A 13,609-nucleotide genomic window follows, 5' to 3' on the forward strand; every position below is an offset into this window, starting at 1 on the left:
TTTTTGGTGGCAAGGAAGGGTGAAGGGTGTGATTTGCTCTTGCCTAAGTGAGAGGCACATGTTTCTGTTTCTATTCTAGCGTTACAAATGACCCCACCAAGAACGATAACACATTGTATTTGTATTTGCTGGTATTTGTTGCTACCTAGCATCCGAAGGTAGTTTTTAGGACACTAAGAAGCTATGCTTATCCAGCAGTGTCCTGGTCCTTCCTCTCGATGTGACCACACCTCGTGATTCCTATGCCTGGAATTACAGAGAGCTGGCGACTCTTCTCACTCTGGGTGGAAGTTTGCTCATGCCAGGGACACGAACCTAGGACCCTTGGATCTGTAGTCAGCGCCTCTAACAACTGAGCCATCCTCGCACCTTTTTCGACTGTCCTTTAAACTGAAAGCTGTTAACGTAAGATAGCCAGCATTGCTACTGGCAGTGAGCGACAATCTGCCTCTGAGTCATCTGACCTCATTTTGACCTCAAAGTCTTTTTGGTCTTAGCATTCAAATAACTTTGACTTGCGAAGTCGGCTTCACACATCCCGGGTCCTGTGAACATCTTAACTAGAACCATTTTTAAACCAGCATTATAAAAAAGCCATATGCCGCAGCTTCAAACAGATACCTTGCCATAAGGAACAGCACTACAATATTGACGCCACCATGCAATGCTTACTCCAGCATTAAACATCTTCTCAACATACCGTGCGCGCGCCGTTAATTTAGGAGACAAATAGACCGAGACAAATGACATTGGGACTTCTGAAGACCCTTTGATCCTTTGCAGTCTGACAAAATAAGTCTTTTCGGTCTCCAGATCCTCCAATGTCACAAGATTCTCTAAAGCATTCGGAGGTAATGAATTTACCCCTGTAGAAGTTAATGGAAAAATGATAATTGAAATTAATGTATCATGTTGATTAAATTTGTACTGACTACCAACTTGTATATAAATTTTCAATATTTTCAAGCTTTGTTTATCAGTATGTCCCTATAAGATTTCGAGATGAAATAGAAATGGCCTAGCAAAGTATTTTAATAATCTTTTTAAAGTAGGTCGAAATAAAAGTTTTTTAGATTTAGAAAGTACCCTGAACAAGATTTAGGAGAAAAATTAAAAACGCCCGGTTTAATGAAAAACATTAACATTGAAATATCAACAGAAGAACTATCAGCTGAGATAAAAGATAATGCAATTTTGTACAGTTAGTGTATTATTTTGTAAAACTGATCTTCAATCTATCGAGCATAAAATGCTTCTAACAAAAAAAAACTGCCTTTGAAAAACTTCAAACTGCGCTGGTCAAAACGAATTCTTATAGGATTCATAATTACGTCTAGATTTTCTCTTTCTTAGTAGGAATGGATTATCGATACAATTAAAATTTTAAGCTTTCTTGGTGATACTTTCAAAGAATGTTTTAGAGATTTAGGTTAGGACATTTTAAAGAAGACATCATTTGGGTTTTTAAACATTTCATAACATCAACAGGAACATAATAAACTATTTACAATAAACATGATCCAACGTGAACACCTTTTCGCTACAACGTGGCGTGAACAACTGACTAATGCAACTTCGAGGTCTAGGAACGAGTGAGGGATTAACCGCGTGCTGCTCCTTCACAACGAAGAACAAATCTGCCGAGTCTTTATTCCTCATCTCCTAAAAAAATTCTTTCCAGTAGCGCCTTTCCTTCAACAGTTGGTTTCTTTCATTTTGAAATACTTAAGAAATTCTGTGTTAACAAATAAACATTGCAAGCCATGTGCAGCCTTAGAAAGCGAAACTCCATCGTTTCATGCTGGCACCGAGCTATTCTGAATGAGTTTTCACAATCTATTTCCTAAGCCAAACTGTCTCTTGTTGTACAGCATATGCTAACCGACCAATCATAATCATGTATTTTCAAGAAATTTCAGCGATCTGGGTTTCTTTTAAAATTCAACTGTTTTTTTGCTTAGAGCACTGAAGTTTCGTGATTTTATTTTTGATTTTTCAGTATTCTTTTTCTTAACCGAATGGCTTACAAAAATTACTTACAAAATATGAGTGGACATGGCTCGATATAGATCTAAGGGGTACGTCAAAAAGCTCTTTCAATTAACTTGTAGATGTACCGTACTTGTAATTGAATTGCATGGTCTACTTTGTTAATCTCTTTGAAACTTTCAATTTTTGCTTTACATTTAACAGTTTTATTTCATGATGATTTACTGTAATGGCACTCAAGGACCGAGATACCGGGAGGCCGGGAAAGGGGCTTGCCCCTTCCCCCCATAAAGAAACCTAAATAGCGTTTATTCGACTAAATAGCAGTTTTACACTGATTTATCAGGGCTGGCACCCCCAAACAAAAAGTTGTATCTCGCTCTTTGATGGCACTGGTACTGGTACTGGCTGTGGGTGAAAATATTTAAATTGCACTTGAATTTGAATCATCTCATTAAACACATTGAACACATAAACAATCTTTTTGTAGGACAGAATTTAAAAATTGCTTTCAAAAAGCAAACATTTTGAAAAATAGTACTAAAGTTTTTCGTTAGAAAATTATCAGAGTATAAAACGACAGAACAAGGATCGAAAACTCTACGCTAGGGAATACGTACACCTATTCAACACATTAATGTATAACAAATTATAATTATAACAAAGTCTATATCAATTTGCACTTACGTTTATCCAGTGGACAGATTGGTCAGAGTTAATGTCTGCGTCAAGACAGATTCAACACAAAACTGCCCCATAGGCCTGTGAGAATAAAAGTCCACCTTTCGTGTTTATGTGGTTTACGTGTTTACGTGGTGCTTTCTAGCCAGCGTCATATACAAACAGCACTAAGCAGGATAGTGTCAAAATCGGCTCAAATACTTGATGCCCCCGAAGAGCAAATCCTTTAGTGACAGAATAGCTGTTGATCTGTATTATGAACAGTGACGGAAACATTTTGAGTGGTGAGACAAGTAGGGAAGTAGTAAATATCTCTTCCCTCTCTCAAATTTTGGAGGTAATGAAAATTTTTGTTTTAAAGGTCTGTCATATATAGCTATAAACTGGTTTTCTGAACGAAACAGAACAAGTTGCAATATTGAACTGCACGCTTAATGCAATAATCAGTCAGTTTTAAAGGTAAATATTCCGAATCCTTAAGAATTTTGGAACAGTTGTGCCCAGAGGGTGCGATAACATTGCTACATAAAGATAGCCTTTTAGGACACAACATAAGTTCAACAAAAAAGGTATTTGACAGGGGCGGATTTAAGCAACAATGATAGGGGGGGGGGGGTGTTAGACACTAATTTTGGTGCCACACCCTTAAGGTCACTGGTAAATGATGGAAACGCCATTTTTCGAAATTTTGTTTTTAACTGTGGCGTAGCATGGTTTGGAAGATTGGTAGGCCAAAGAGTGACAAATTTGTAGGCCCTGATAAAAAATAAATGAAGTAAAATCTTGGCGCCACTTTATTACTACTGACTACCAACAAATGATTTTTACCGAATGAAACAAAATTCACCGAAGGACACAGAACTATAAGGGGGGTGTCGCACCCCCTACACTCCGTTTCCATGTGACATTCAACATAATACAATATAATATGATATAATGTTCTGATTTATGCCTAAAACAAAATGCGCAAACTCGAAGGGGCGTGGGGTCTCAAGCCTCCTTTTAATTTCAAGAGGGATTCTTTAAAGAGAGAGAAGTTTGTTTTCTCAATAAAAAAGAATAAGATTTAAAATGTTTTTAGCAATCGAAATTCCTCATTATAAGGACCAGTTTTGTTGCGTTTCTTCTTTAGAGTGGAATGCATCATTGTGAAAAGGAAAGGATATTTGGTAGTTCCTAGGTGATTTGAAAAGATCTCTGATTTGAAAGATCTCTGGTCATCCCTGCGTTGTACTGCAACTCATGAAGCAAATATACTAATAAAGAAGCTAATAGTAGGTGAATATTCGATCTACTTTAAGAGCAAAAGCCATATAATCCCCTTGTGAGCCTGCTCTGTGTGTGGCAAATCAACAATATCATTCTTTTCTGTTTTCCATGTCTCTGAATGGAGCTAAAGACACAAGCATCCAAACTACAGGCCTTGCTAGAGAGCCTTCTGTCGAGCTTAATCTAATAGCCCATTTACAATCTGTCAAACTCTATTAAGCTATAAAAAAAGTCTAAAAAAAATTTCCAACACTAATTAAAACCTTAATGAAATTTAAAAAAGCTTAAACAGTTTATACTATTTTTCTTTGAACGACAAACTTCTGAGAGAGCATTATGGAAACAAGGTATTTCGATCTTCTAATGCTCTCCCGGCCAATCAATTTTGAGGGTCGCGTATTTGGTTAGCTTGTAAATTAAATCATGAATATTTTCTAGCATTACACGTGTATACACTCTTTTTATAAGAAACGGTAAATTTAAAGTCAGGCTAACTGTTCATAATTTTCTGGAATATCTGAGACTAGATTGCTCTTAATTTTTTCTTAAATTATTAGGGTGTAAGCAGTGCGATGGATAGCTTTTTCGGTCTAGGGAGGTTTTCTGGCCTCATTTGCCAACAAGTGAGTGAGACAACCTTATTTTGCCGAAAAGTTTGAACATTAACCGAAAAAGCACCCACAAATGCTCGATACTGAAATGAAACGTTGTTCAAAGTTGCTTTTTACAGACGCTGAGCCTCAGCTTGTTCTTAAATTTTTCTTATCTTTTGACCTGTATGGAGGCTCGTGTGCCTATTTGTATAAAAAAGAGTGTATTGTAATATATTTTTATTTCTAGTGATGTAAAACAATAATTCACTTGTCATAATTACAGCCATCTCTTCGCTGGATACAAGGCCCTTTACAAATTTCGATGAAGGCTGCAATGATGTTTTTACTTCCATTGACGGGAATTGTCTTAGAACATGGGGTCAAGGCACCCTCCTTGAACACAATAGCTAGCAACGGCCCTGGGTACGACTCGCCAATTAAAAAATATACATTATTGCTCCATAGCAGCAAAAATGAGAATGTAACTTTAAATGTGAAGACATACGCCTTTTCCTGGACGGGTATTTACAATTAGCACCAATGTCTTCGATTTCAGATAATTTCTTAATGCCAGCGATTTACTGGGATTTAGTGGTTGATGGGAAGAATTCGAGCAACTCGAAGGCTTTAACAATGCGAATTGTATTCTCAACTATTTTCGTCCTGATTATTTGGCAGTTAGCTTTCTTTTAAGGACTAGAATTGCCATTTGGTTTGGCTTTAACGCAGTTTTAGCTGCTTGTGTTTTTATGACGGAATTCAGATTGGGGTAGTTGTGGCAGAGGTGGAGAACTGATAGCGGTTAAACTTAAGAATGCATACAGTTAATAAATCCTTATACATTATAAGCAACTGTACCTTGTATGGAAATCCAAAACCACTACTTCCCAAGAGAAGAAATATGATTGTTTTACAGTTAGATATCACGATTACCTATCAGGAGTCAATAAAATAGCATAGTGACGTCACAAAAAATGTACATTTAAAACTTTTAGAATTCTGCCCCCATAGCCTGAAAACACACGATGAAATATCTCTCCATTAGCAAAATCAGATTAATCTGCTGCAAATCAACTAAGATATTGCCACAAAAGCACGGGCTACTTCTCCATCAAACCACTGTAAATTCACCCTGGTTCTAAGACTTATCAACCGGGCAACGAAAAATTTAGGAACCGGGCAACGACAATAGTGACTAGTTAGCAAAAGTTATGTTTTAAATTTTCATATCTCAGTCAGTTTGAATAGTTTCAGCTGATTTTCCATATCAAGAGGAATATTGAGGTGTTCTTTCAGGTTACAGGAAAGAATTCTAAAATACTAAAAAACATTTTTTTCGATGACTTGACTTTGTTGAAAATTACTTCAGAACTCAGAAGAACTCATACTATCATTAAGAAAGGCACCAAGTTTCGGTGGGAGATAGGGGGGTGCTATTGCTAATGTGAAAAATTAGTGCAGTATATGAAGAAGGCAAGGACTGTAAATTACAGATAGTCTCTGAAATGATTCTGACTTTTACCAAAACATTTGCTACCCATCGAAATTTTACATTCATGGCATGCACATTGACTGATTAAAAGACTTTAAAAGCAGCTATCGTCTAGACGAAATTAGATCTGAAAGGCAGTCTCGCCATTTAAGCAAAATAGAGAGCAGCAGAAGCGGTTACGTCACAACACCTAAATGTACCGACTAGAGAAATTCGCATTGGGTAATTTATTCTGCTTTTTGCCACCATGATCTGCTGTTACACAAATGATGAAACCGAACGAATAACGTTTCACAATGTTCCTGGGATGTTTTTGTTAACCTCGTGGAGCTAAGTTAAATGTCATGACACTTGAGACAAGGCTACTGCAATCACATGTGATATACGTACAGCGAGACATATTGTTTGCTGGCGCATTTACAACGGACAAAAGTCTTGAGACAGGAGATAAATTTGATTAGAGAATAGTATCAAAGTAATCTGCAAAAACCTACCTTACAGCTAATATAGATCTTTCTGTCAGTCCCTTGCAGCTTATGTGCTCCCCCGAAATAAAACCATAAGACTCTTGGCAATAGAATTGACAGGAAATTCGATCCCTGTTAGCATTTGTTAGAGCAAGCGTCATCTGTGGCTTCAGAAACAGTTTCAAGATTCTTCAACGATAACGTTTTGACAACTGCTACAAGGAGGTCTGTGAGCCAAGCCAATAAACCTAGATTGTTAAAAAAGAATATAGTCTGTTGTTGCTCGTTCTATCTCTGATTACACTTTGAACAAGAAAACAAAAGTCAATTGAATATGCTTCCAGGAAGACTGTATGTTGTGGCAAGGAGTTTTTAATCAATCCTTTCCCGCAATTTGATTTATTTAGGATATAAAGGAGGCTTGGATTTTTGGGGTCAATGATGGCTAAGTGGGTGCTGCCACATACATCATGTTAACATGGAGTACTTTGAAAGAAGTATTCCCATTTGATAAGGAACTTAAATCAAAAGCCTAAGAGTGTTTGGACTGTATCATTTTTAGATAGATGAATTGATCTGAAATGTCTGGAGTGATCTCAGAATAAGATTTGACTCCGATGATGTGATTAGTCACTTTTACTGTAATATTAATCATCAAAGAACAACAAGCGAAATCGATATGTAGAAATACTTGAGACTTCAGACTAAAAATAGCACACACAACACTGTGGACCTTACGACAAAAAGACAGTCAACAGGGCCTCAGACGAAGGGGTCATGTCCCCTATCTTTTGCAAAGCTATAGACCTTTTTTCAAAATCTATTTTTGTGGGAACCATTGGTCAGTAAATTGGAACTCTTTTGCTTTACGTTAACTCTGCTAACAGATGTTGAAGCAGAGGCACCGGAAGCTTCGTGATGCGGCGGGGGCAGGACCGGCAGAAAGGGCACCTTGGGGTGTCAAAGTTTGCTGATGAATCAGATCGAGAATTGTCGTTTAGCCAATGACGAAGCCTGGTTGTAGGTGAAGACCCTCTCAAGGGAAAGAGGGTCGGTGTTCTGGGTGCGTAGCCCCTAGGGAATTTTGCGTTGCTTCGCCCTAAAGACTCTCGGAAATGAAGGCAACACAAATAAAAAATACTTTTAACCTAAACTATAATCAAATTTTATTCTCGGAATTCCCTCCACCCAACATCAACCATCGAAGGAGGCTGGACCCAATCCTACTTTATATTAAATAAATTTTATTCAGATGACCATCTGCATGGCTTGACATAACTCCATGGCTTTAGGATATAACTCCTCTCAATTTCCTTTTTTCTTTCTTTATTTGACGTTGGTACAATCTGTAGCTCCTTTCAAGCTAAATAAAACCAACTAATTTAAATTACCAACACTAAATGTAATTTGAATCAAATATAACTGAAGTTTCATAAGTATTTCTCGCAATTATCACAAGCATTGAACAATAACAATTATGAGATTTTTTCTTCAATTTTTGTTAAGTTTGAGAGTACTTATTTCGTTTTGAACTGAGTTCCAAATTTGGCTCGATCTGTTTGAAAAAAAACTTGAGCGCAGAAAAAACAATATCATTTTAATATTGTTGAAAGGGCTTTTACATAAAGCCTGGCAACAATTACATAGATATCATTTTCTGGCTTAGTTGTATGGAGTACAGCTGAAAGGTCTTGGAGGCCCTTTACGCGCAAAGCGAACAGAAACATTTTGGTGACCATGCCCTTTAGATTACCTTGAAATTCATTTCAACTTATTTTTTGCAGTCACCTTCTGGCAATCGTTTAAAAAGTTGCACAATTTTCTTACTAATTGCTTTCACAAACTGGAAACCTTAAGAGCGCCCTAAACTTCAAGGCCCATGGCCAATTTTCCATCGCCACTACCTTTCGGCAACCCTTGTCGTGAGGATGTATTTTGGTGTTTCTAAAACCAGATCGAAAATAAACTTTTTAGATCTTTGCCCCCAAAAGTTCATCCCTTTGCTCATTTCGTATAGCACCTTAGCAATTCAAGGGCACTCTTTGGTTATGCATATGGCAAAATAAGCAACTCGTGAGCTGTAAAGGGGCAGGTGAACTGAATTTTGGGGAACGTGCCCACTGTGCCTCCCGGTTCCTACGCCTTTGCCATCATTGATGCCTTGACTGATACATCGAGCATATGCGAGCCATTGTTGGTAGAAATCTGAAATCTGTCCAGCATGATCATGAAAGTTTAAGAGAACTTATTGACGAAAATATTTTGGTGGTCAAATTGCTTTGCAAATCGATTTTCAGTTCTCATCAAAATGGATAATATTGACTTGCATGTTGATAACAAGAGATGTTTGAAACCTAGATTTTATTAGCATTGAAAATATTTAGATGAATTAATATTGCACAGAAATCATGTTCTTGAAAGGGGCACTTCGCTGCCCCCGTGCTGCCTCCCACCATTAGGGCAATGGGGATGGCTCCGCCGCCTTTATTTTGAAGTCCACTTTACATTGGCCTTTACTCTTACAAATCATTTGAATGTACACAGTTGTATCACAGAATAAGAAAAACCAGAAGGATGACTCAGCGTTTTTGTGTGAAGCCTAAATTTACTCGCGCATGCGTTATTTTGTATGCTAATTCTCGGTATGAAAACGAGAATATGCATGCAAACCAGTTTCGTGAAAGTTTACTGTGCATTGAAAAATATTTATCTGCTTACTACAATTGCTACAATAATTTTGTCTTCGACAAAGGAAACTCCCAAAACTGGCTGGGGCGTCCATCAAAGCGGTAGTAATAGGGAAGTAAGTGACTGCTACATACAAGAATGCTTCCCAGAGCTGAGTTGTCATCGACCCTTCGGACAGAGCTTCTTGAATAAAATGTCAGATCATGAACTACCTCACGTTGAATTTATCCAGCAGTCCGATGCATTTGATAAAGAAACTTTATCAAAGATTTCAAAGTGCGAAATCTATCAGTCCCTTCAAAGTTTTTATATAACTTCATGGTTCGTAAACTGAAAAACAACAGACAATCTTTCTCGCAACAACCAGCATTGTATTGCTCTGATAAAACCTTTTTTTGCGAAAAATTTTAAAAAATTGACAAGAAAAATCAGTCTCTTGGCCTCTTATTTCTCTGATGGTGCACTCTCTCCCTTGACAAGACTTGCATAACCTCGAATTGAAAACGAGTTCTTGCATGTATTTTATTGCTGACGCCAGAGATTCTGAGTTTCAAAAACAACAGAGGGACCGCCAAGAGTGACCTATCTTGTTATTCTTGCTCTGTGGTTGCATGAAGGTAGAATTCCCTTCTCAATGTTTTTGGAAAGCCAAGTTCAGCTTAATGTGATTGATTATCTTGTGAATTTCGTAATCGTTGTCAATATTTCACCGCACCCACTCACAATTAATATTAATATTAACGAAAACCATCCGAATAACCATCAGAAGTTATTGTTACTTCTTGTGAAGATATTAAAAATGGAAAACATGCTTGCAGCATGAAATAACTATTGTTTAATTGCTCTACATTTTAAGAAAGTGGCTTTTTGCCAACTTGGAACATAGAACCTACGCAATATGGATCATAGAAAACTACGTCAATTCTACCACGATTTCAACGCCCTCAAGTCATTTCTTGTAGAATTCAAATGAAGATAAAAGGGCTGATCCCGTCTTCGTTTTGAGAATGTCCCAGACTTAAAAAATTAAAAATGTTGTGTTAAGCTTATCCAACAAAAAGACCTTTCAACTTTCAACTCCCTTTGGTCAGCAGATTTTCAAATCTTCTTTTTTCCTTTTTACAACAGGCCAAAAATTAACTTGAAATCTTACAAGACTGGATCGGCTGAATAAAGGCGATGAAAAGAGCATTTTTGGTCTTCGGAAAACGTCCCCATGCCCCTCCAACCTCATTTAAACTCTTAGCACATTTCGTCTCACTTTTAAGGCCGGTTTCCACTTGATTCGCTCTGGTCGCGCGACTAAGCGAATAAACATTTGAGCATGCGCAAATCGAATTTCCTCATTCGCTATGCGAAAGCGAGACCATTCACTGAGGTAACCAAGGCGAAGCTAACCAAGGTAATCCGGTCCAGCAGAACAAACAGGACCCTTTGGTGCAGATGATGCAGTAAATCACACAGGAAGAAGAACAGATAAAGTGAGATCTGATGTGGAAGGATTGGTTATGGTTTGCTCTAATGGTCGAGTGGCTCTTTTTTTTCTAGCCACTTGATAACGAATATATGCTCGAAACGTCGTGTTGTTAACAATCAAAATCTTATATTTTCATTCTGGTACTAAATTTATTTGCTAACTATATTGTCATTAATTTGGATGAAGTACCACACGCAACGTACATATTTAATTGGAATCTTCTACTTTTTGCCTCGTTCCTGTATCAACTACCGTGGTTATCCTGCCCTACGTACCTACGTTCTTTGATTTAGCTGAGCATTGTTACTATTTTGATTGTATAAAGTTTCTGGAAGATTTTGATGGTATTTCACCTCTAATTCAAATTTGTGTGATCAGAAGAAACATAAAGAACAAGATTGCTAATTATAGCTGTGTGGATCACTTACGTTGATCAACAGTTATTGAGCCACTGGCGATAGTTGAGCGCAGAATCGTTACATTGAATTATGAAAAAACATAAAGAAGAGTATTCTCTAACATAATTCGCTAGCTATAGCGTTTTTAAGGGGCTTCAGGCTTGTGGCTTGTTCCTAAACATATTTATTCCCTTACAGATTCAGTGCCACGGTATTTAAGTAGAAATGCTACAGTTAAATCACTTATCAGTTTTATACGATTGAGTTGATATTGAGTTGAGCGAAGTTATTCTCAAAAGTTCTTTCGATACTAGGCGTGGTCGTCGCAAGCTTTGGATAGCCTTCCTCCACTTTCTCAATATTGGACAGCCCATCCCCTTGCAACCTCGGAGTATTTAACCAGAAAGAAGATGCCCACTCCCCCAAGCTTCCATTATGAATTTCGTTCACCTTCTTTGGAACCATTTCGAAACTGAAAGAGGTCTATACTTGTTGTTAACACTATATTGGAAACCGTTTCTTTTGTTATAGCGATGTAAACTTTACTGGACACCTTAAGTGTTTTGCCCTTTCAATAGTGGACCACTTAACTTAATCAGTAAACAGAATAGAGCAATACCGGCTAACTTTTTAGACTTGTATGAACGTCATAACAGGAATGCGATTTCCAGGTTCGTAAGACTGTAGTACTTCAAAATTCAAGAGAGAGCTTTAGATTCTACCTTAATGCTTGGACGTTCGGCAAACGGTTGCGTATTGGCAATAGCAATGAACTTATTCAGGTCCTCAGGGCCTTAAAAGCAATCTGGTAATGGGATAGGTCCTTTCATTTTAGGGTTACCAGAATTCACAGATTATGAAGAACACAGCACTGTCATTCTATGTTAGCCTCTTTCTAAAAGTATAGTGCAATCATCAAAGATATTGCCAAATTAGCTACCTTGTAAGGGTTCAGATTGGACCCAGCGTTGATATCTGTAGGTTTTTGAGCGATTTACTTAGAACAACGTATGTGAGAGCAAATCTCAGTTGGTAGGATTCCGTCACTTTGATAACAAGTATGACACAAACAAATAGCTTGAGTTGCAAAGATGTCTTAATAAACAAATAACTGGAGTTGCAAAAATGTTTTAATGACAAAATTGACAGATAATCCATCTTTGCAACCAAAAGGTTAAGTTAATCGTTTCTGTAAACTGTAAGGTGGACTTACCTGCCAATAACGTCTTTCGTGCACTTTACACTCTGCCAGAAGCTAAATTCGTCATAGATATTGAATATCAAACATGACATGCCATGATGTGCTTTTATCTCTGGATTTGATTCAAAAATCGATTTGTGCCGATGTTAAATTCTTCTTAAAGTTTCTCAAATTCCTATCCAAACAAAATAAGAGGGCAATAATATGCGAGTAAACATGCAGCATTGGCAGAGACAGTCGTTTCTCAAGAGGAAATCCAATACGTTTAAGATTTGTTTGGGTAATAGAGGGTGAAGACAAAGAATTCAGTCAGTGTCGAAAGCCGATCTTTAGATTGAGGATGATTGTAATGGATTTGCTGCCGCTGATTAAAGTCAAAACCTCAATTGCAAAAGTCTTAGCATGAATAAAAGCCTGTGAAATAAATACTAAACTAATTAATTTGCATGATACAGATTGGCTAATTGGTTGAATGCGATATATTTTGGTTCTATCAGGCTGTATTTGGGTCTAAAAATGGGCTGTATATTTATACGGGTTTAGAAATGGGTCCATTCTTGTATTCTTTTTCGTTCAGCTCATTGCTAGCTTGAACTTTCGCTGCACCGATCTATGTGTAACCACAGCCAGGGACCGCAGAAACAAGGGGGTCTAGGGGGGCCTGAGCCATATAAAAAACGCCCTGCTCTTGGTTTTTAGCATGTTTAGCCCTCAAAAAACGCTCTAGCGCCCTTAATCTGTAATATGTTCCGCGGCCCTTAAACCAGAACAGAGACAGAACTATATTGATAAGCTGATATTGATGTTTATTTGTGATAAAATTAGATTTGCATCCAACATTGAACACACGCTTAACCTTTATAAAAACAAACCTCATAAACACACCGTGGCTCGATTTGCAAAAAAAAAGCAACAAAAGAGCAATGTAAGAACATGTCCAAAAAGAAATTTGCTTTTGTACATTTACTCTCATATTAACAAAACCGAGCAGATTTATCAAGTAGTCAAGGTAGTATCAAAGTGTAATATCAAAATCTGTTATCTAATAGTCTTCATGGTATATATCTGGTTTTTGAATTAAAAAAGCGATGAAAATGAACATCTATGACAAAATTAACAGAGCCGTGGACATTTGCTTGAGTATCAGAGTCACATAAATACGAACGTGGAATTAGAAGACAGGAGAGAAAAGTATTCATGTTGCTCTGGTACCCAGTGTACCGTAGACACCAGAGGCATACCAGGGATGCTAATTGAATTGGAGGTACTATTGCAGTTATACTGATGGTATAAAATGGACATAGAACCTTAGAAATCACTTGAAGAAATGCATACCCCAAATCCAAGGCAGTGT

At 37.4% G+C, this 13,609-nt stretch overlaps 1 protein-coding gene across 2 annotated transcripts in view; it reads right to left on the reverse strand.

The window, feature by feature from the left end:
• Positions 1–12,406, reverse strand: part of LOC135696800 (cGMP-dependent protein kinase 1) — a 71,273-nt gene extending 58,867 nt beyond the window's left edge. Inside the window, exons 1-2 of one of the 2 annotated variants that reach the window (XM_065216319.2) lie at positions 12,268–12,406; positions 6,519–6,739 (exon numbers count right to left, since the gene is read on the reverse strand). The gene's annotated coding sequence lies outside the window, so the exon portion shown is untranslated. Of the gene's footprint in view, positions 1–2,676; positions 2,829–6,518; positions 6,740–12,267 lie in introns of those variants that run through there. The other variant, XM_065216327.2, reaches the window with a different exon arrangement.
• Positions 12,407–13,609: the final 1,203 nt, after the last annotated feature.

Source organism: Rhopilema esculentum, chromosome 17, assembly GCF_057945365.1.
Source record: "Rhopilema esculentum isolate cy_ngs chromosome 17, ASM5794536v1, whole genome shotgun sequence".
NCBI classification, from domain to species: Eukaryota; Metazoa; Cnidaria; class Scyphozoa; order Rhizostomeae; family Rhizostomatidae; genus Rhopilema; species Rhopilema esculentum.